This window comes from Ornithorhynchus anatinus, chromosome 7, assembly GCF_004115215.2.
Source record: "Ornithorhynchus anatinus isolate Pmale09 chromosome 7, mOrnAna1.pri.v4, whole genome shotgun sequence".
Taxonomy (NCBI): Eukaryota; Metazoa; Chordata; class Mammalia; order Monotremata; family Ornithorhynchidae; genus Ornithorhynchus; species Ornithorhynchus anatinus.
The window spans coordinates 17,173,629-17,195,501 of record NC_041734.1 but is presented as its reverse complement, the minus strand read 5'-3'; the positions used below and the strand labels follow the sequence as shown (position 1 = coordinate 17,195,501).

Below are 21,873 nucleotides of genomic sequence, written 5' to 3'. Positions count from 1 at the left end.
CTTTGTGCAGAGCACTGTTGTAAGCACTGGGGGAGATACAGGGTCATCAGGTGGTCCCACGTAAGGCTCACAGTCTTCATCCCCATTTTCCAGCTGAGGGAACTGAGGCACAGAGAAGTGAAGCGACTTGCCCACAGTCACACGGCTGACAAGGGGCAGAGCAGGGCTCACAGTCTTAATCCCCATTTTACAGTTGGGGAAACCGAGGCCTAGGCAAGTTAAGGGACTTGGACACCCCTCGAAGCCTGAGCAACGCCCGGGGAATTTAAAAGCCATTTGCTTTCTTCCTACCCGATTAGGGCCATGCAAAATCCCAGCAATCTCCTAGGGTTCCCGAACGGTTTAAACGCAGGAATGGAGAGTCGGGAAAAGGAACCTCCCTTCGTTCCTCCTTTGCCGATTAATTCCCCCGCGTTTCTGGCTTTAGCCCGCGTCAGCCAATTCACGGTCTGGCCTCTATCTTTCACTTGTCTGCTATTTATTCCTTTCTATTTTCAGGCAGACGTTCACTCCTGTCTGTCACCTGTCCTTTCCGTTTGAAGTTTGGATAGTTACCAATCGACGGAAGCAAGGTAAAGAGCCACGTCTGTTACTAGCCGGACCTGGGCGAGTCACACAATAATAATGCATTATATTTATACTGTATTATATATAATATTGTATTGTATATTAATATTGCAATATATATTTATTTATTATAGTATTTTTAGAACGTACAATGGGTCGAGCGCTGTGGTAGATATAAGACCCTAAAGTCCCATGTGGGGCTCTCGTTTCTAAGTAGGAGGGAAAACAGATATAGAATCCCCACTTTAAAGATGAGGAGACTGAGGCCCAGAGAAGCCAAGTGCCCTGCCAGTGTCACCCAGCTAACAAATGGCCGAGCTGGGATTAGCATCCAGGTCCTCTGTTTTGCAGGCCTGTGCTCTTTCCATTAGGCAATTCGGCTTCCCTTACTCTACCTCAGTTCCTTCATTAGGTAAATAGGATAAAATAGTTTCTCCCCCTTACCCCGTGTTGGAACTAAGTGTGGCTCAGTGTGAACTTCACCCTGGGATAAGGAAACTGGGAGGTGGGGAGTGGACTTTGGTGGGTGTGTAGGGTAAACTTGTTGTGGGCAGGGAATGCGTCTGCTTATTGTTGTATTGTACTCTCCCGAGTGCTTAGCATAGTGCTCTGTACCCAGTAAGGACTCAAATGCAATTGATTGAAGTTTGTTTGTTCTTGCTGTGGGCTAAGCACTGTTACAAGATACAAGATAATCAGGTCAGACACAGTCTCTCCTCCACACAGGGCTCATGGCCTAAGGAAGAGAGAAAACAGGTGTTAAATTGTTAGATGAGGAGTGGGGCCACAGAAGTTACTTAACGTGCCTCAGGTGACCCAGCAGTAAGCCTTGGAGCTATGATTAGAGCCCAGGTGTCCCAACTCTCAGCCCTGTGTTCTTTCCACGTGGTCAGCCTCCTTTTTCATTATAGCATGGGCAGGAATCACTGCTCCAAAGTATCACAGCTAAACTCCTGGTAGATAGCAACAGAGGCCTTGCAGGACATACAGACACATGCATGCACTCCAACACTGAGTAGATTGCCCTGTTGTTAGCCAAATATTGGACCTGGCCTTCTCCATCTCCTCCAAGACTAAGTCCTCCTTTCTTCATTCAATGGATTTTATTGAGTGCTTACTATGTGCAGAGCACTGTACTAAGCAATTGGAATGTACAATTTGGAAAACAGAGAGAATCCCTGCCCAATGACGGCCTCACAGTCCTCTTCTTCCACTCCCTTCTGCATCACCGACTTGCTCCCTTTATTCACCCCCCTCCCAGCCCCTCAGCATTTACGTTCATCTCTGTACATAATTATTATGTAATCTAATCTGTACATTATTTATATTAATGGCTGTTTTCTCCCTCACCCCCCCTCTAGAATTTAAACTCCTGTGGGCAGAGAATGTGTCTATTATTATACTGTACTCTCCCAAGCTCTTAGTACAGTGCTCTGCACACAGTTAACGTTCAATAAATGTATTCGACTGACTTACTGTATATTTGGCTGTTTGCATCTGCTTTTCCCTCGCATTAGATTGCAAACTGTAAACTCGTGAACAGGGAATATATCTGTTATATTCTCTCAAACACATATTGCAGTGCTTTACACACAGTAAGCGTTCAATAAATTTTATTGACTGAAGCTCCTTGAGGCCATGGACTTCTGATTTTATTTTTTTAATGGCATTTAAACACTTTGTACCAGGCACTGTACTAGGTTCTGGGGCAGATACAAGCTAATCAGGTTGCACACAATCCATGTCCCACATGGGGCTCACAGTTTTAATCCCCCCTTTACAGATGAGGCATCTGAGGCACCGAGAAGTGAAGTGACTTGCCTAAGGCCACGTGGCAGACCTGGGGTTAGAACCCAGGACCTTCTGACTCCCAGGCCCGTGTTCTAGCCACTAGACCATACTACGGCCATGACAATATACAGTGCTTTTCCTGGAGTAGATACTCAAATACTGTAAAATGAAGATAGTGATGAGCAGAATGATGGGATGATCTGCTTTTGCCTTAGACATTTTCTCTACTACAAAATGGATTCCATTTTAAAAACTGCTTTTGGAATAGAGAAGCTTTCCTCAAAGCCTAGAATATGATGAATTATCCCCTTTAAGAAAAATCTCAGCAAGTCTTTTCAATTTTTTTTTTAGCTCAGTGTTTAAAGCAGAGAATGGAAGTGTATTTTTAAGGAAAAAAATGTTCTCAGATATTCACAATGGAGGGTAAAATTTAATCAATCCTGCATTAATCAAAAATATGATTCAGTTGCAAATAATGTATATTCTTTTCTTTGCAATTATGTGATCAATTTCCTTTGTTTCTTTCAATGAACAGAATTCAATGGAAAACAAAGTGCATTATTCAAATGAATTTCACTCGATCCTGGAAAGAATAGTGCTGTTTAAATGTGAGTACAATGAAATGTAGTCTAATGGGAATAAGAGGTGGTCGACAGGGCATAAATCGATCAATTGTATAAACTGAGCACTTACTATGTGCTGAACACTGTACTAAGCGCTTGGAAGAGTACAGTATAATAGCTGATGGACCTGCTCGCTGGCAACATTATCCAACATGTCAGATCTGTGCTAACTTCAGAAAAAGCTCAATTGTCTTTTTCCGCAGTAGCCACGGGTTGTGTGTATATCTATACTTTTTTTGGTGTATACACACACACACACATATATATATATATATATATATATATATATATATATATATACATAATGACTCCTTTAGCCCTTTTCTTTGGGGAATATTGGAAAGAATGACAATAGCTAGGGAGGCAGATAAGTCCTCAAGGAAAGAACCTAGGGAAAAAGGTCAGGATCTTTGGATTCTTGTCCCAGATCTGTCATTACTGCATTTGGGAGAGTACAGTGCATCAGGGTGACTCAGAGGAAAGAGAACGGGCTGGGGTGTCAGAGATCATGGGTTCAAATCCCGGCCCCGCCGCGTGTCAGCTGTGTGACTTTGGGCAAGTCACTTCACTTCTGTGTGCCTTAGTTACCTCATCTGTAAAATGGGAATGAAGACTGTGAGCCCCACGTGGGACAACCTGATCACCTTGTATCCTCCCTGGCACTTAGTATGGTGCTTTGCACATAGTAAGCGCTTAAATGCCATTATTATTATTATTATCAGAGTTGGTAGATGTGTTCCCAGCCCACAACAAGCTTACAGTCTAGAGGGGGAGACAGTTATTAAATTGGTATGTCCATAAGTGTCATGGGGTGAATAAAGGGCACAAATAATGATAATGATGGTATTTGTGAAGCACTTACTATGTGCTAAGCACTGTTCTAAGCACTAGGGTAAATACAGGGTAATCAGGTTGTCCCATTCGGGGCTCACAGCCTTAATTCCCATTTTATAGATGAGGTAACTGAGGCACAGAGAAGGTAAGTGACTTTTTGGAACCGGGATTTGAACCCATGACCTCTGACTCCCAAGCCCGTTCTAAGTGCAAGGGTGGTGCAGAAAAGAAGAAATAGAGGAAATGAGGGCTTAGTAGGGCAAGCCCTCTTGGAGGAGATGTAGCTTTTAATAGGGGATTGAAGTTGGGGAGAGTGGTGGTCTGACGATTATTAAGAGAAAGGGAGTCCCAGCCCAGCAGCGGGACATGGTTGAGGGGTCAGTGGCAAGAAAGCTGAGATGTAGTTACAGTCCATGGGTTGGTTAGAGGAGCAAAGCGAGTGTGCGTGTCTGCTCTTAGAGTCTTCTACTTACCCTGGTGCTTGGTGCATACTAAGATCTTAATGAACACCATAATTATTAAAAGCCCTGAGCTGGCATTAGTAATATGGGGGAGAAAATACAAATTTTGTGCAACATATAAAGTTTTTGTAGGCTTAATAGTTTATGAAAATTATTTTTATCTGTGCTGCACTGAATGCAGATACAGCCTCCTGCCCTTAAGGAGCTGAAAGTTTTAATAGCAGCTAAAGGGAGACACAAATGGTGTGCATATGAATTGAAATTAATAAAGACAAAGATACAGTTTGTAAAGAGGAAAGTAAAAGATGTAATTACACTATAATAAAGCAAACAAAATATATACATATAAAGTTGGAAAGTGCAGTGGTGTGGCATGTCAAGTGATGTTGAAGTGCTTACCATGTGCTAAGTGCTGGGTTAGGTGAAATAATAATAAATTAGGGTACTTGTTAAGTGCTTCCTATGTGCCAAGCACTGTTCTAAGTACTGGGTTAGAGACAAATTAATCAGGTTGGACACAGTCCCTGTCCCACGTGGGGCTGACACTCTTAATCTTCATTCTATAGAGGAGGTAACTGAGGCCCAGAAAAGTTAAATGACTTGCCCAGGGTCACACAGCAGGCATGTGGAAGAGCCAGGATTAGGTCCTTCTGATTCGCAGGTCTATCGACTAGGGAACACTGGTTCTCTGAGATTATCAATTGCTACAGGGGGCTCAGAGTCTAAGTAGGAGGGAGAACAGGTATTGAATCCCCATTTTGCTGATGAGGGAACTGAGTAACAGAGAATTTAAGTGACTTTTCCAGGGTCACACAGCAGATACGTGGTGGTGTGGGGATTAGAACCCAAGTCCTCAGATTTCCAGGTCCCTGTTCTTTCCATTGGCCATGCTGCTTTCTTCAGCATGTCAAGTGATGATAATTTTGGTATATAAGGGCTTTCTCAGCACTGGGTAGATACAAGCTAATGAGGTTGGACCTAGCCCCTTTCCCTCACGGGGGTCACAATCTTAATCCCCATTTTACAGATGAGATAACTGAGGAACAGAGAAGTTAAGTGACTTGCCCAAGATCAGACAGACCACATATGCCAGAGCCAGGATTCAAACCCATGTTCTCTGACTCCCAGGGCCGGGCTCTTTTCCTTAGGCCATGCTGCTTTTGTATTTTAGTGTAAAACATTAAAAAATGAGCTCTCTTTCAGTCTAGCTTTTCATATGTATGCACATAGAGTCTCAGGGGATTTCAGTATTAGGAAGCTTCCATTCTTATCGCAAAATGGGAATTATGAGCCAGAGGTGACAAATTTCTACCTATGCGACTGTGCAGTGCAATATGATAGGTCAAGATTCAATCAAGTGTAAAAAAAAAAAAATCAGTTGATAGAACATATTTTGCAAAACCAATGAGCATCTGCAAAAGGGCAGTTCTGGTTTACCAGTTACATTTCATGGGTGGTTGCCTTTGCACTTAATTTTACACTTAAGACATGAAAGTATGTAGTACACATAGAATGGTTGATATGTTTACGTAAATACAGATAGGAGAAACATTCTTGAAGCCATTTTCAGCACAGGGTGCTCACATTATTGTTCCCAAATAGTTTGAACAGAACCTTCTTGTCACAGGAGTATTTTGTGTGTTGCTGTTGCCTTTTATTTTGTTGGAAATCAACAGTAATTGAAAATAATTACCATCTTCAGAAGCTGAAAGTGATTAGGTCTCGCTCAGTGGAGTGCTGAAAGATATTTTGAATGAATGTGAATATCTGGAAAAGGAGTGATATCTTTTAGACCGTAGACTAAGCCGTGAACTATTCCTACTGTGGCTAAGGCTTGATTCTACCACAGCAGTCGGTTGGAAAAACCAATATAGAAAATGGGAACTGAGATCCTTCGACGCAAGATCATTTTATATATGTTAATTCAGGTATATTGTGAAATAGTTCAGGTTCTCTAGACAATCGTATTGATTTATGGCATCATCATCAGAATGCTATTATCGCTCAGAATAGCTAGAGTTCTTGTAATGATGTCATTAAGCAGGAATCCCCATGAAGGTCTATATCAAAAATGAGGCCATCTTGAAAAATGAAAGGTTTGCTCTATAAATTAGATAACTGGGCAATTTTCTTTGTCTGGTCTATTCTCAAAGCTATAAAATCATCATGATCAGATTCCTACAGTGATCCAACGGGGGTGCACACTCCAAAAGAAATAGACAGGAAACTCCTCTTAATTTTAAAATGCAAACCTGCAAACAAATATCTGTTCAGACAGGAGTATTACTTGGATACATCTCAAAAATAGCAGCTTTATTTCCCAGGATCTCAGCTACTAATGAAGAAATAACCGCATGTATATTCAAGGTACAAGAATGAAGTGTTGGATACTAACACTACTAGAGAGAAAATAATGAACATTTAACGACGTAGTCATTATTAAGCAGTATTACTTATTACCATAACAATGTCTAAAATTATGGCCATTAGCCATGTTGAAAGCCCCACATTTTCCTGTTTCAAGATTAATTTTCAGAGTAACATTAATGAGGATTTTCCGTGGACTAGGATGTTTCAGTGGTAAACGCAGAGAAGTATTTTATTAGGACTAAGCTTCTCTGTCTTCTGAAAGACAGAAAGACATTAAATGTGGGAATGCTATCAAAATGTTTCATTTTACCTGCTAATTATCCATTTGCATATTAATGGATTGTTGGAAAAGTAAGGGTAATTATCATTTATTAAATGAAAGGAACTGACACTTAATAAGAATTTTTAAAAGCTTTTCCCAGTGGTAGGTGTAAAGTTCAGAGACATTGGTCTTTCTCCTCACGGATTCTCCAACTTACGCATTTTATAAATGGCTTTGAGATAAAAGTGACAAAGTTCATTTTCTTAAATTAAATTGATTTTGATTCTCCTCACTTATCGGCACATGTATGGATCGCAGCATTTAAAACCGTGAGAAATATCATTGCAGAGTCAGAACACCAGTCTATCCACCTCAGAATTTTGCCTTAGAGGCCAAAGTGTACTTCCACCAGTGGTATTTATTGAGTATTTACTAGGTGCAGAATACTGTACTAAGCACCTGGGAGAGGACAATACAACCAAGTTGGTAGAGGCATTCCCCGCCCATCACCAGTTTACAGTCTAAAGGAACAGTGCAATTGAAGAGAAATATCTTCCTCCTGAATTTATGCCCACGTATATTTCTTAACATAGTCACCTTGGGCACTTCTGTAGTTAAATTTATGGAATGTGCCACTGAATGATTTCATGCTTTCCATTTGGATAATCATGATTTGTTCTTTTATGAATGATTTGGCTCTCCTGTTTGATAAAATGTCATCTATTTCCCTTTCATTTAGCCACTTCAAATTTTCCTTTGGAGGCATTGATTAAATAATTACCCGAGCACACGGTTCTTTTGTATTTGGTAAATTAAATACCTATTGGACTAGAAAGTCAGCTACTATCGAATTCTATCTTAGGGATGAGAAAACCCACCAGGAAAAATATGTATTAGTTGCTTAATAAAGTCAAATACAGTTACCTGAAAAGAATAATTTACTAGGGTATCCTTTCCTACCTGGAAAATGAATGGTTTGTTTTTGGTCTCAAATGTTGCCCCTCTTTTTGGTTAAATTGACAAGCAGTCTGAATAAAGAATTCAGAGTATCTTGTAGGGAGACAACTTGGAGGCGCAAAGTTATTTAAGTAATGGATCCCTTTTGTCAGTGTCTAGGATCCAGTTATTATGTAGTCTGGTTTTTCTTTCTTATTATTTGATGTCAAGGAGATCCTTTTTTCAGTCACATTGGCATCCCTTCTCACATTTTCTGGCTAGCAAGGATTTAATCCTGAATTTGTCTTTACTTTATCTAGGGCAATCTCATTTGGGTACAAATATGAATTGTGACAATGGATGAAAATAAGAACTTTGTGGTTAAATATATTCATTTTCCTTTCGAACAGTAACACAACTCAAACAGCTTCATAGATGTGTAATGACTTGTGCTTTATAGTCATTCTTCCCATCACATATCTGATTTCAATGAGTAATTCTTTGGTCTGAGTGGGCAGAAATCTGTTAATAGGATAATGGAGTTGATGAGTTGTTTACAAGGAGTTAAATGTACCTTTTGTTCCTGAAACAAGCTCACTGGATTCCTTCTGAAAGAGAAAATTCTACATGACCATTTTTAGCATTGAATTTAACAGCCTCCCTAAACTATCTTGCACGTTAATTGAGAATGTTGTCCAAAATGTTGTTCTGGCATTTCAAAAATAAAATTTATTTGCCATACCCTTTCTCCCTTGTGCTCCTCCTCTTCCTCCTCTTTCCTCTCTGATCCCTCGGAATAATATGAACACCCACTAAGCCACTCCTCCTCTTCCTCTCCTTTCATCAAGATAGTCATAAAAGCAATCAAAAGTTGGTAGAACCATAGAATCCTCTCCCTGAAACTTTTGAGGATTAAGTTATTTTGCTTTCCATACCTGCTAAAATCTGTGGCCTATTGCTACTTAAAATTCCAGTTTACATCTATCAAGGTCACCTTGTTCTCTGATTTGTTTGTTTTTTATGCTATTTATTAAGCACGTACTATGTGCCAGGTGGTATACTAAGCAAGCGCTGAAATAGATGAAAGCAAATCAGAGTGGACACAGTCCCTGTCCCACATGGGACTCACAGTCTTTACAGATGAGGTAACTGAGACCTAGTGAAGTGACTTACTCAAGGTGACGCAACAGGCAAATGGTAGGGAATAGTGTGTGGTGGTGAGGAGGTTTTGGATGGTCTGCACTCTGCAAGTTAGCGCTCTGTGCAATCTGAACTCGTTATGAACCTGGTATTTATTCTGGCTGATGGGGAGATTGGCGGATTCACCACTAGCATATGTGGCCCACCTCCCCTGTACCCTCTGCCCTGAACACCCCAGGGATGGGAGGGAAGAGAGAGGCCAGTGTGGGTGGTTAGGGCTGAATCTCAGAAATCCCTGGACGCATTTCTGACAGGCTGTAACTTTCTGCTGGAATGAGGGAGAGGCATGGGTGTGTGGGAAGGGGAGACAGGATATATAAATATTTGCTGGGAATTCTTAAGATGATTTTTTTTTTTCTCTAAAGAAGAAAGTTTGCAATATTTCTAGGAGAAGGAAGAGAACACCCTCCAATTCATAGTTTTAAGTCATGGAGTTCAGGATGGTTGAGTTTATTGCCCCTGTTCAGTGTCTACTGTGAATACAATTAAACCATGATTACACATTACCGTTTGCATTAATATCGGAGCCTTTAATTCTGTTGCTTGGCTTTGGAACTTCCAGGCTCCTTTCAACGTTTTGATACTTTAAATAAACTACTGTGTTTGTGAAAACCTTGCTAGGTCAACAGTGAACATAGTTTTGCAAAGATTGGGAAAAAAATATTATTTCTACCTACACTGCAGATTAAATGGTATATTTCTTCAGTTTGTGGGAAGCTTGAAGACCTCCTGTGCTCTTGTTTCTGAAACCACCATTCTGTTTTGATGCATAGTTCAAGCACAGTTATTACATTACAAAACAAATATTAATGTTATCACTGAAGGCGTACTCCCTAAAATTGTTTTCAGAAATGTAAAACAATATTGTTTTTAAAAGGGAAAAGGTTGAGAATTACAAAGAACAGGATGTTTTCTGAAATCAAATAGCAGTCAGATAGAGAACCTGGGTTATTTCATTTATTCATTCAATCATATTTATTGAGCGCTTACTGTGTGCATAGCACTGTACTAATCGCTTGGAATGTACAATTCAGCAACAGATAGAGATAATCCCTGCCCCACAACGGGTTCAGAGTCTAAATGGGGTGACAGACAACAAAACAAAACAAGTAGTCAGGCGTCAATACCATCAAGACAAATAGAATCATAGATATATACACATCACTAACAAAATAGAGTACTAAATAATTACAGAAATATGCATAGGTGCTGTGGGGAGGGGACGGGGAAGAGCAGAGGGAGGGAGTAGGGAGAATGGGGAGGGGAGGAGGAGCAGAGGGAAAGGCAGGGCTCAGTCTGGGAAGGCCTCCTGGAGGAGGTGAGCTCTCAGCAGGGCTTTAAAGAGGGGAAGAGAGTTAAAAATATGGAACGCTTCATGAATTTGCATGTCATTTTTAACCTTCATGAAAAAGAAACAAACATTTTAGCCTATACAGGGACATTGGCTTGAGGTAGAGAATCATAAAGTGAGGAGATTTTCTGTCAATCTGATGCATTACAATACAACCTGAGCAAATCAATATATTTTAAATATATTTTAAATATATTATATATATATATATAAAGCCACTGGGTGTGTGTACTTTTCCAACTTTCACTGTTGTATTCACTGTTCCCATAATGACCTGCTTTGCAAATGCAGGTCTATATTTAGGGTATGCTGCTCTCCCTGCAAAATCACACTGCTGACCCAGCATAACTGTCTTTTTATATCTTCAAAAGCTCAGCCTGAAGTATTTCCAGGCTTCTAATTCTATGGAGGTCACACAATCTGGTGATTATTCATTTGCGGGACTTTCCTTCTCAATAAATGCAAGGTGAATGGCACAATTTAAAAGGGGCAGGATTGGTGATGATTCAGAACTGTATAGGAGAAGGAAGTGTTCAGGTATGGTGTAAAATAAAATCATTTATTTTCATGTATTCTCTTTGGGGAATATGGTTCAATTTGATCTTCTGCGTCGAATCCCCTTCCTCCTCAAATTGGTCAAACCACATCCCTATTCCTCTCTAACTTCAAGGACCTCTTAAAAAGTCACTGCCTCCAGGAGGCCTTCCCAATGAACCTTCACTTCCCTAGTCATGTCATTCCACTGTCATTCTTAGCCCTCATGTGTATCCCCATCTAGAGACATTGTTATACTGATAACATCTATAATATATAATATCCTGGGTCTTTTTAAATAGTTTGCTTATGATCTTATTCTTGTTCCTACCGCATTTTTACAATGTGCCTCAGTCTCTCTCTTCCATTAATAAGTACACCCCTAGAGGGCATGGACTGTGTCTTAAAATTACATTGGAATTCTCAAGCATCTAGTATGCTGGGCTGCACAAGGTAGCATACAGTAAGTACTAACAGTGGTGGTGGAGATAATAATGATGTCACGCAGAAAAGTATTGGGATAACATAAATCAGGCCACACTTTGGCCACGATTAGGAAAGTGATTTTATATTTTCATCTGCATTTTTTCATCAAATAGGATACAAGTTTAAGCAGCATTCTCCCAGAAATGATGTAGTTACTTTTGCAACTGTCGTTTAAGACTTATCAAATTCCTCCTGTGTTCCCGGTGCTATCCATAATAAGGCAGCTGTTTGCTAGATTACTTGTGTTTTGAAGCGTACAGGCAGTTGTAGCAGGGTGCATGTTCTGATTGCATGTGTTCAACGTATTGGATCAACTGCCCTGAAGCTCCTTAAGCATTCAGGACTTGAATCACAGAGATGAGTCTTGAGCTAGACAGATGGACCTTCCACCTCCTCTATTAACATGCTGAGCGATTCATGCTACCGTTACCAAATTATATGAGTAGTATAAAAAGGGTAAAACAGACATATTTACACAGTCATAAAAGTAGTGTCCTTTCCCTTGTGTACACCCTCCATTCTGGACACTTAGTTATGATACTAAGTCCATTTGCTTAGAATTACGACAAGCACCGAAGTAGATAAAATAATTATTGTGGTTTTTAAGCGCCTACTCGGTGGCAAGCACTGTTCTAAATGCTGGGGTAGATAGGAGTTAATTAGGTTGGACAAAGTCCCTGTTTGACATGGGGCTCACACTTAAAGTAGGAGGGAGAACAGGTATTTAATCCACTCTTGATAGTTGAATAAACTGAGGCACAGAGTATTAAGTGATTTGCCCCAGGTTACACAGCAAGGAATGGGCAGAGTTGGCATTAGAACCCAGGGCCTCTTACTTCCAGACCTGTACTCTTTCCACTAGGCCACGTTGCTTAGATCAAATCATCAGATCAATGAAAATCCTTCTCCCCAAAGGGCTCAAAATCTAAGATGTAAGAAAAGCAGGTATTTTGTCTTCAGTTTACAAATGAGGAGATTGAGGCAAAGGAAGATGAAGTGATTTAGGAGAACCGGCATTGCCTAGTAGAAAGCAGGCAGGCTGGGAGACCGCGTTCCTGGGTTCTAATCCCAGTTCTGTCGCTTGTCTGCTGAGTGACCTTAGATGATTCACTTAACTTCTCTTTCCCTCAGTTTTCTAATCAGAGAATGGGGATTCAATATCTGTATCTTCTCCTGCCTAGACCGTGTACTCTGAGGGCCAGGGCCTGTGTCCAATCTGATTATCTGGTATCTAACTCAATGCTTAGTGCAGTGTTTGCCACGCGGTAAATGCTGAACAGATATCCCAGTTATTATTATTATTAACCAAGGCCACACAGTGGACCAGATGCAGTGGAACTTTGAACCCAGGTCTTTGATTCCCAGTCACGAGCTCTTCCCACCAGGCCACTGGTGTAACAGCATGGCCTAGTGGACAGAGCACAGGCAGCGGACTCAGAGGATGTGGGTTCTAATCCCGGGTCTGCCACTTGTCCGCTGTGTGACCTGAGTCAAGATGCTCAACTTCTCAGGGTCTCAGTTTTCTTATCTGTGAAATGGAGATTCAGTACCTATTCCTCCTCCTCATAATAATAATTGTGGTATTTACTAGCAAGCACTGGTAAAAATTGAGGCATAATAGTTGTAGTAATACTTTAGATGGTTGCTTTATGAAGAGCACTGCATTAAACGCTGGGAATGAATAAGTGGGAAGAAGACACAGTCCCCATCCCTTGGGGAGCTCATGAAAAGAGGATTGATTAGTGGCTATTTGCTTTTCAATCATTGTCGTGGTAGAGAGAAGCAGCGTGGCTCAGTGGAAAGAGGCTTGGGAGTTAGAGGTCATGGGTTCAAATCCTAGCTCAGCCACTTGTCAGCTGTGTGACTGTGGGCAAGTCACTTAACTACTCTGTGCCTCAGTTATCCCATCTGTAAAATGGGGATCAAGACTGTGAGTCCCACGTGGGACAACCTGATCTCCTTGCATCCTCCCTAGCGCTTGGAACAGTGCTTCGCACATAGTAAGCGCACAAATGCCATCATTTTTTAAATGCCTACTGTGTGCAGAGCACTGTACTGAACTCTTGGAAGAGTGGAGTATGAGAGAGAAACAGCATAGCCTAGTGAGTAAAGCATGGGCCTGAGACCCAGGTTCTAATCTTGGTTCTACCACTTATCTGCTGTGTGACCTCGAGCAAGTCACTTCACTTCTCTGTGCCTCAGTTCCCTCATCTGGAAAATGGGGATTAAGACTGACCCCTATGTGGGACAAGGACTTTGTCCAGTCCACTTATCTTGTGTCTACGCCAGCACTCAGTACAGTATCTGGAACATAGCACTTAACAGATACCACAATTAGAGTTGGTAGATGCATTCCCTTTAGAAGTGTGAAGGCCTTTGACGATGTCCATGAGACTGATTTCTGGAGGTGGATTGATAGTGTTGATTGGTGAGCACAGAGGGGTTCGGAAGTAACCCAATTTAGAATTTAGTGCTGGGGTCTTAGAATCGCATCTGGCACATATTAAGAGCTTAACTAATATCATTTTTTAAAAAAAAGTTAACCATCATCATGAAGAGCTTTTTCCTATGCCTCCACTGTGAACAGGTGGGAGCCCTAATAAAGTAAACCAGCTAACAAAATATTAACTTTTCCCAAGAGAGGGTCTTAATGAGTGAGACAATCAATCCTTACTCCTCAGGGTGTTGTTGAAAGGAATTTGAACTCAAAACACTTTTTTGTGGCATTTAAGAGCTTTCTTTGTGCCAGGCATTGTATTAAATGCTAGGGTAGATACAAATTAATCAGGTTGGACATGGTCCCACATGGGGCTCATTGTTTTAATCCCCAAATTAGGGGATTTATTAGATGAGGTAACTGAGGCACAGAGAAATGAAGTGACTTGCCCAAGGTCACACAGCAGATAAGTGGTTGACCTGCGATGAGAACCCAGATCCTCCTGTCTCCCAAGCCTGGGATCTTTCCACTAGACCAAGCTGCTCCTCAATTCACTCAGTTCACTCACTTGAATTCCCTCTAATACTCTATATGTGGACAGGTATATTATTATACTGTTTGGGGAAGAAAGTCCCACTAGCAAATCCATTGCCATTGAAGAACTTACCTTTCTCCCCGCTTCTCTTTAAAAAAAAAAATGCCATCTCCGACTTAAGCTATTGTTACAGCAGTTGGAAAAAGAAAGAAACTAACTGCAGAAGTCAAGTACTTTTCTTTGACAGATGAAGGTTCACCTTCTCTGGGAATTGAAAATGTTTTTCGCTGGCATGCTACAGTTTTCCTGCCTCTCCTGGCATCTTCACTGCTCATTTAGACTCCGTGCTTGATAACTTTTTCAACTTACCTGAAGGGTACTTCTGTTGAGAAGAGCTACTTTGAGACAAAATCAATCTTGCTAATGGCAAGGAGAATTATGCCACTTCGGCTGGTGTTACAGGTTATTTAGCATAAACATATGTGTTCCCATTAAGAGCCATCTTTCCTCCAAACACAATGAGTCACTTGTGTATGAAGTTTTGTTTATAAATCTGAAACTAATTTCCCCAGTCTGCTCTCTCTATGCCATGTGATAAAACTATACAAATGTCACTTTTCAAGCATGCCCATATCTCTATAAAGGACCCCTGAAGTAATTTATGCTCTCTCTCCAACAGAATTATACATAAATGGTTCATATAATATGGAATCAAACCTCATCCTGAAGTATTTTCCATCTTCTATTAGAATAGTTTACAACAGAGTATAAACCTACCTTCGGTGACATCAGATGTTCCTCCGAAGAGGCATCGAATTTTTAGCTTCTATACAGGATGATAATAGGTGTGAACATATTGCTTCCTGACGAAGGGCTTTCATTTTCTGCAGCTACTATAGATGATTTCCTGGTTTTCGTTATGGGCATTTCTACCTTGGCAATATTAGGATTTTTGATGATTGGATTTCCAACCATCTTTTCTGCCCATCTGGGATTCTGACTTGGCTTGAGTGCGATGGGTATTTCAAGCCGGAGAAATCTCTGGGGCACTAACTTTCAACCATTTGGGCCTCAGAGAAATATATTGGGCTAATTTTCTGGGTGCTGATGCATTCAGGATTTTCTTCCCCATTCCACTGCTTCTTAGAATTTGTCAGCATAGCCACCCTTCTCCTCCTTCTTATCACTATCAACAAATAGTGTGCCCATGTCCCTCTAGACTGTAAGCTCATTGGAGGCAGTGAAAGTGGCTACCAACTGTGTCATATTGTACTCTCCCAAGAGCTTAATGCAGTGCTGTGCACACAGTAAGCGCTCAAATACAATTGCTTGATTGGTCCCATCTCCCCATGGGACCAATTTCCACCTGAAACTTTTCCACCTGAAACTTTCATCAAATCTCTGTAGCACCCAAATCCAAGCTATGGAACTAATTATATTTTACATTTATAATATTATTCCCTCATAAATATTAATGCTTTGGAATGTAGTTTGATCTGACTGGTTGAATAATATCAGTAATTAATCAGCATTAGAAGGCTTCAAAATGATTGTTTCTTCAGAGAATCTCATCCTAAAGAGCAAAGCATGTGAAGTTGGTGAGTTTGGCCCTGTGGGAGATTCCCCCAGGATTGCCCACTGGCCATCACGACTGATTGATCAGAATGGGCCTCCCACCAGAAGGGCTTTGAATTCCCCAAATGAAAGTAGAGGAAAGGCCGTGTTTAGGGAAATGAACAGAGAGGAGTAAACTGATGAGTTAAGGTGAGGGGAAGGTAGCGGTGATGAGAAGGGAGTGCAGCTGAAGATTTGGAGTTTTTCGGGAATACTGATCATCACCCGTAGTTTTGATATGAACAAGACCTGTCAAGGAAATACTTGATATTCACCCCACCCTCAGCCCCACAGCACTTATGTACATATTACGGATATTACGGATATCCGTAATTTATATTAATGTCTGTCTCCCCCCTCCAGACATTCAGCTCCTTTTGGGCTGGGAACAGGTCTACTGGCTCTGTTGCATTGTACTCTCCCAAATGCTTAGTCTAGTGCTCTTTGCACAGTAAGCACTCAATAAATACTGTTGATTGATTGATAGGTATTAGAAACCCTCACAAAAAGGCCTACAGAATTCCCATGTAAGGAGTTGTTTGAGGGAGGTGATACCTTTCTCCTAGCATTGGGTTCTGGGTGAGTATTCAGAGACACAGACTTTCATACCTTGACTTTGTGAAATCACTTTTATTTTTCAACAGTGACTTCACCTTAATCAACCAATCAATGGTATTCATTGAGCAGTTATCATGAGTAGAGCATTGTGGCAATAATAACAATATTAATTATAATATTTGTTAAGCACTTACTATGTGCTCAGCACTGTTCCAAGCACTGGGGTAGATACAAGGTTATCAGGTTGTCCCACGTGGGGCTCACAGTTTTAATTCCCTTTTTACAGATGAGGTAACTGAGGCACAGAGAAGTTAAAGGACTTGCCCAAGGTCACATAGCAGACAAGTGGCAGAGCCAGATTTAGAACCCACACCCTCCCAAGTACTTGGGAGAGTACAGTAAAGCCGAGACATTCATTTTCTTAAGGAGCTCAATGTCTAGAGGGGGAGTCAGTCATTAAAAGAAAATTACAGGTTGGGAAATTCAAATCAGCTGAGTGTAAGGATTTGTTGTGGGGGTGGTGTGAGTACCTAAATGCATAGTTGAGACAAACTCAAAGTATGCTCTAAGGAGGGAAAGTAGGGTGAGGAGATAAGAGATGTAAACTCCTTAAGGGCAGGGTTTGTATCTTTCAACTCTGATATATTTTTCTCTCCCAAGCATTTAGTACAGCACTCTGTACACCTTGATTGAGGGAAGACATCTGGGAGGAGAAATGACTTCATTTGATTTTCCCAATATTCTTGTGAGGGAGAAAAGATCTGGTATTACTATTATTATCATCATGATTCCCTAAACTGTAAGCCCCTTATGGGCAAAGAATGTGTCTACCAAGTCTGTTGTACTCTCCCAAGCACTGTCCAGTGCTCTGCCCACAGTATGTGCTCAGTAAATATGATTGATTATTCCCATTTTACAATCGAGCAGGCTGAAGTAGCAATATGGGAAGCAGCATGTCCCAGTGTATAGAGCACGGGCTTGGGAGTCAGAAGGTCCTGGGTTCTAATCCCAACTCTGCTACTTGTCTGCTGTGTGACATTGGACACTTCACTTCTCTGTGCCTCAATTCGCTTATTTGTAAAATGGCGATTGAGACTGTGAACCCCACATGGAACAGGGAGTGTGTCAACCTGATGATCTTGTATCTAACCCTGCACTTAAAATAATGCTTGACATAAAGTAAGCACTTAACGGATGCCATCATCCTCATCTTCATGTACCTAGAGTTTAAGTGCCTTGCACAAGGTCCCCAAGCCCATGAGTAGCAGTGCTGGGACTAGAACCCGGGTTTGACTCCTAACACTGTGTCTTGTCCACTACCCCATGCTGCTTGCACCAGCTCTGCTGTGTGACCTTGGGCAAGTCACTTAACTTCTCTGTGCCCGTTACCTCATCTGTAAAGTGGGGATTAAGACTGCGAGCCCCATGTGGGATAGGGAGAGTGTCCAACCTGATTATCTTGTATCTACCCCAGTGCTTAGAACAGTGTTAGGCACATAATAAGCAGTTAACAAATACCGTTTATTATTACTATTATTATTATCTACCTCAGTGCTTAATACAATATAGTCCTTAGCACATACTAAGTGCTTAACAAATGCCATTTTTATGATTTGTTATGTGAAGCTGGAAGGGGAACTCATTTTCTAGTTCCTACCAGGGTTTGGTAGGTGAGTCCTTGGAGGGAAAGCTCTTCTCTCCTTTGCCAGTGCCCTTTACCATGTGAATGTGAACACTGAAACCAATGAAGAATGGCTTCCATTTTATTCTGTTCAATCACTCTACAGAATTTTTCATCCAAAAGAAATGAGAAGGTGGACATTATGCTGGGATTTATTAGCGTATCGATACAGGAAACAGGCGGATTTGCCTCAGTACCAGGTTGCAGAACAATATTCATTTTTTCTGCTCATTGGTGGAGTTCAGTCCTTGAAAAGAATTGGATTTCAGCTAGAATAATTTGAGCTTCTCTTGCTTGTGGCAGTTTTTTTTTTCCTTTCCTTTTTTTCTTCCCTGGGTGGCTACGATAAACTGTCTGATTAAATCTTAATGGTGACAACTGTCCACCCAGTAGGAATCCACATTTAACTCCGAAACCGATTTCACTAGAAAATAATCTTATTTGTGATCCATTTGAAATCAGCTGTTCCAACTTCTGTAATTAATTCAACAAGCAAGACAAAAAGAAGGGCAGATGGCTATGATGAAGGAACTCTTGTTAGCTGGAGAGACGACAATCCACACTGAGGAGCAGATGTTTTCCACGAAACCAAATTATAATAAGGAAAGTCCCCATAACAACTCCTGTTTGAAACATCTTTTTAGAGAGGAAATTCTATTTCCATCCTTTCTCTTGGCCCATCATAATGAAATGTTTTTTTGTTTTTTTCCTCTCTGATGAGTTGTTGGGAAAGAGCAATCTGAGGGAATTCCAGAAATAAGACTTGATGCACTCAGGGCCTAGAATCCCCATCAGATCTGAAAATCCACTTCCCTATATGTGAAGCAGCGTGACTTACTGGAAAGAGCACGGGCCTGGGAGTTAGAGGATCTAGATTCTAATCCTGGCTCCGCCATTTGCCTGCTGTGTAACCTGGGTCAAGTCAGTTAACTTCTGTGGACCTCGGTTACCTCATCTGCAAAATGAGGATTAAGACTGCGAGCTCCATATGGGATAGGGACCGCCTCCAACCTGATAAACTTGTATTCTACCCCAGTGCTTAGAACAGTGCTTGAAACATAGGAAACACTTAACAAATACCATTATTGTCATTATGTGTTTCTGGGGGGCTCTAAAACGATACTGTTAAACTATCAGGAGTTTACCTAGTGATCAGGAGACCATTCACTTATGGAATTGGTTACCTTAGGTTACAGAGGCTGAAAATATCAGGAAATTCAAGTGGGGTTTGGGTGTATTAATAAAGAAGTCCATCAAGGATGCTGCACAAGAGGAGGGGAAAAATTAACAATGTCAGCTTTTACAGTCCGAACCAAAGGTTTAGTCTGGCAACTGTATACAGTGCCTTTAAGCAACTGGTATTTCTCTCAAGAAGCAAAGTGCTCATTTGGTCCAGCGATGACACTTGTGGTGTATGTGGTAGACACTGTAGAGAATAATTTAGGCTTCCTTTGAGAGTTACACGATCAAAATTGAGCAGGAAGGTATCATTTGAAGGACAGAAAAGGGATTTGTCCTGAAGCCATGGAAGTTGCAAGAAAGAACCAATCAGGGACATTGCTTAGGGGCTGCTGTGTGCAGAGCACTTAATCAAGTGCTTGGGAGTGTGTGATACAGATTGGTAGATGTCATTCCAATTTCTGTTCTTAGGGAGCTTACAGAACTAGTGGCAACAAGGACGTAGTTACTAAATCAATCAGTCGTAATTATTGAGGCCTTACTGAGTGCAGAACACTGTTCTAGGCACTTGGGAGAGTACAATATAGCAGAGTCGGTGGACGCATTCCTTACCTACAGTGAGCTTCCATTCTAGAGGGGGAAACAGGCATTAATCTAAATAGATTATGGATATGTTTATCAGTGCTGTGAAGCTAAGGGACAGGTAAATAAAAGCTGCAAATCCAAGTGCAAGAGTGACAGAAGTGAGTGGGAGAAAAGGAAATGAGGGCTCAATCAAGTAAGGCCTCTTGGAGGAGATATGCTTTTAATAAGGCTTTGAAGGTGGAGAGATTGATCATCTGTGGGATATGAAGAGGTAGGGCATTGCAGGACATGGGAGAGAGGAAAGCAGTGAGATAGATGAGATGGAGGTATGGTGAGTAAATTGGTGTCAGAGGAGCAAAGTGTGAAGGCTGGCTTGTAGTAGGACAGGAGGGAGGTAAGGAGAAGGCAATTGAATGCTAGTGTTCAACAATCCACCATTCTCCAAACTGTGGCAGGAAAACAATCCCATAGAAAGTCCCCACAGAAAAATGCCAGCTAAGTCAAGCACTGTGTAAAAGCTGAGATAGATATAATTTCATCAGATCGGTCCTAGTTCCTCTCCCACATGAGGCTCACAGTCTCAAAGGGAGTGAGAATAGATGTTTGATCAATAATCTATCAATTGTATTCATTGAGCGTTTATGCTATGTAGAGCACTTTACTAAACACTTGGGAGAGTGTGAGACATCAGAGTTGATAGACATGTTTTCTGTCCAGTCTAAAGGGGAAATAGACATCGATATAAACAATTTATGATAAATAATATATAAATACATAAGCACTCTGGGGCTGAGAGTGGGGTCAGTACCAAATGTCCAGAGGTCACAGATCAAAGTAGGTAGATGCCCAGAAGGGAGAGTGAGCAAGGGAAAAGAGGGCATAACTGGGTAAGGTCTCTTGGAGGAGATGTGACCTTAATAAGGACATTAATATTTGTAATATGTAAGTGTGACTGTGCATTCATATGAATTGTGTGTTGGGGAGTGAAAGGATCGGGAATTAATGAAGGAAAACCTTCTGAAGCCGACGGGCTTTTTAGATGGGGTAAATACAATTTTGTGTTCATTCTGTTGGCTGCCTTCAAGAGTTTATGAACATTCACTCAGGTTTCAATCTCTCCTAGGCCATGCATTTCATAGAAATCAAACAAGGATTTAAATCAAGACTATTTGTTAGCATTTTAAAAGAATAATCTCAAGGGAAATTAAAAGCATCATAGAAAAATATTGCAAAAGTTGGTGTCCAAACCAGAATCTGTTCAAATCCAGAATATGCAGTCATATATTTCAAGGCTCTTTGAGGTAGGAGGCAGCAGTTACTACTTGAGGCTGCAACTAAAAAGTACAAATGAGCAGGTCAACCTATTCAACTAAAGGTAACACTTAATTAGCACTAAGTCATTGTATGTGCCAAACTGCCAGGCCAGAAGAAGCATCCCAGCCTTTTGACTTCGAAATTGAGATGTTAAAAGAGAAACTCCCTCCAGCTTCACATCTGACATACCACCATCCTCTCCCTGGGCAAAGCCTTCTGAAATCCCATTCTTCCAGGAGGCCTTTCCTAATTAATCAATCATCTCCCCACCCAAATTCATCCCCTGCTGACAATCCAGCACTTCACTTCATCTAAGCACTGGAGTACTCACCCTTCCACCCCCCCCTTCCCCAACCCCATTTTCCCCTGTCATAGCATTTAAGTACCTATCTTTAAACTCTGTTTCTTTCCTGTATTAGGGATTTATTTTAGTTTCTATCTTGCCCACTATACTGTAAGGTCTCTGAGAGCAGGGATCATGTTTAATCATTATGGCACTTGTTAAGTACTTACAAAGTGCCAAGCACTCTTCTAAATTGATACAAGTTAATCAGG

At 41.1% G+C, this 21,873-nt stretch overlaps 1 long non-coding RNA gene across 1 annotated transcript in view; it reads left to right on the top strand.

The window, feature by feature from the left end:
* Nucleotides 1-490: 490 nt before the first annotated feature.
* LOC120638503 overlaps nt 491-21,873 on the top strand; it is a 144,891-nt gene continuing 123,508 nt past the window's right edge. Inside the window, exons 1-2 of the long non-coding RNA XR_005660198.1 lie at nt 491-572; nt 2,894-2,966. This is a non-coding gene — a long non-coding RNA (uncharacterized LOC120638503). The remainder of the gene's footprint in view (nt 573-2,893; nt 2,967-21,873) is intronic.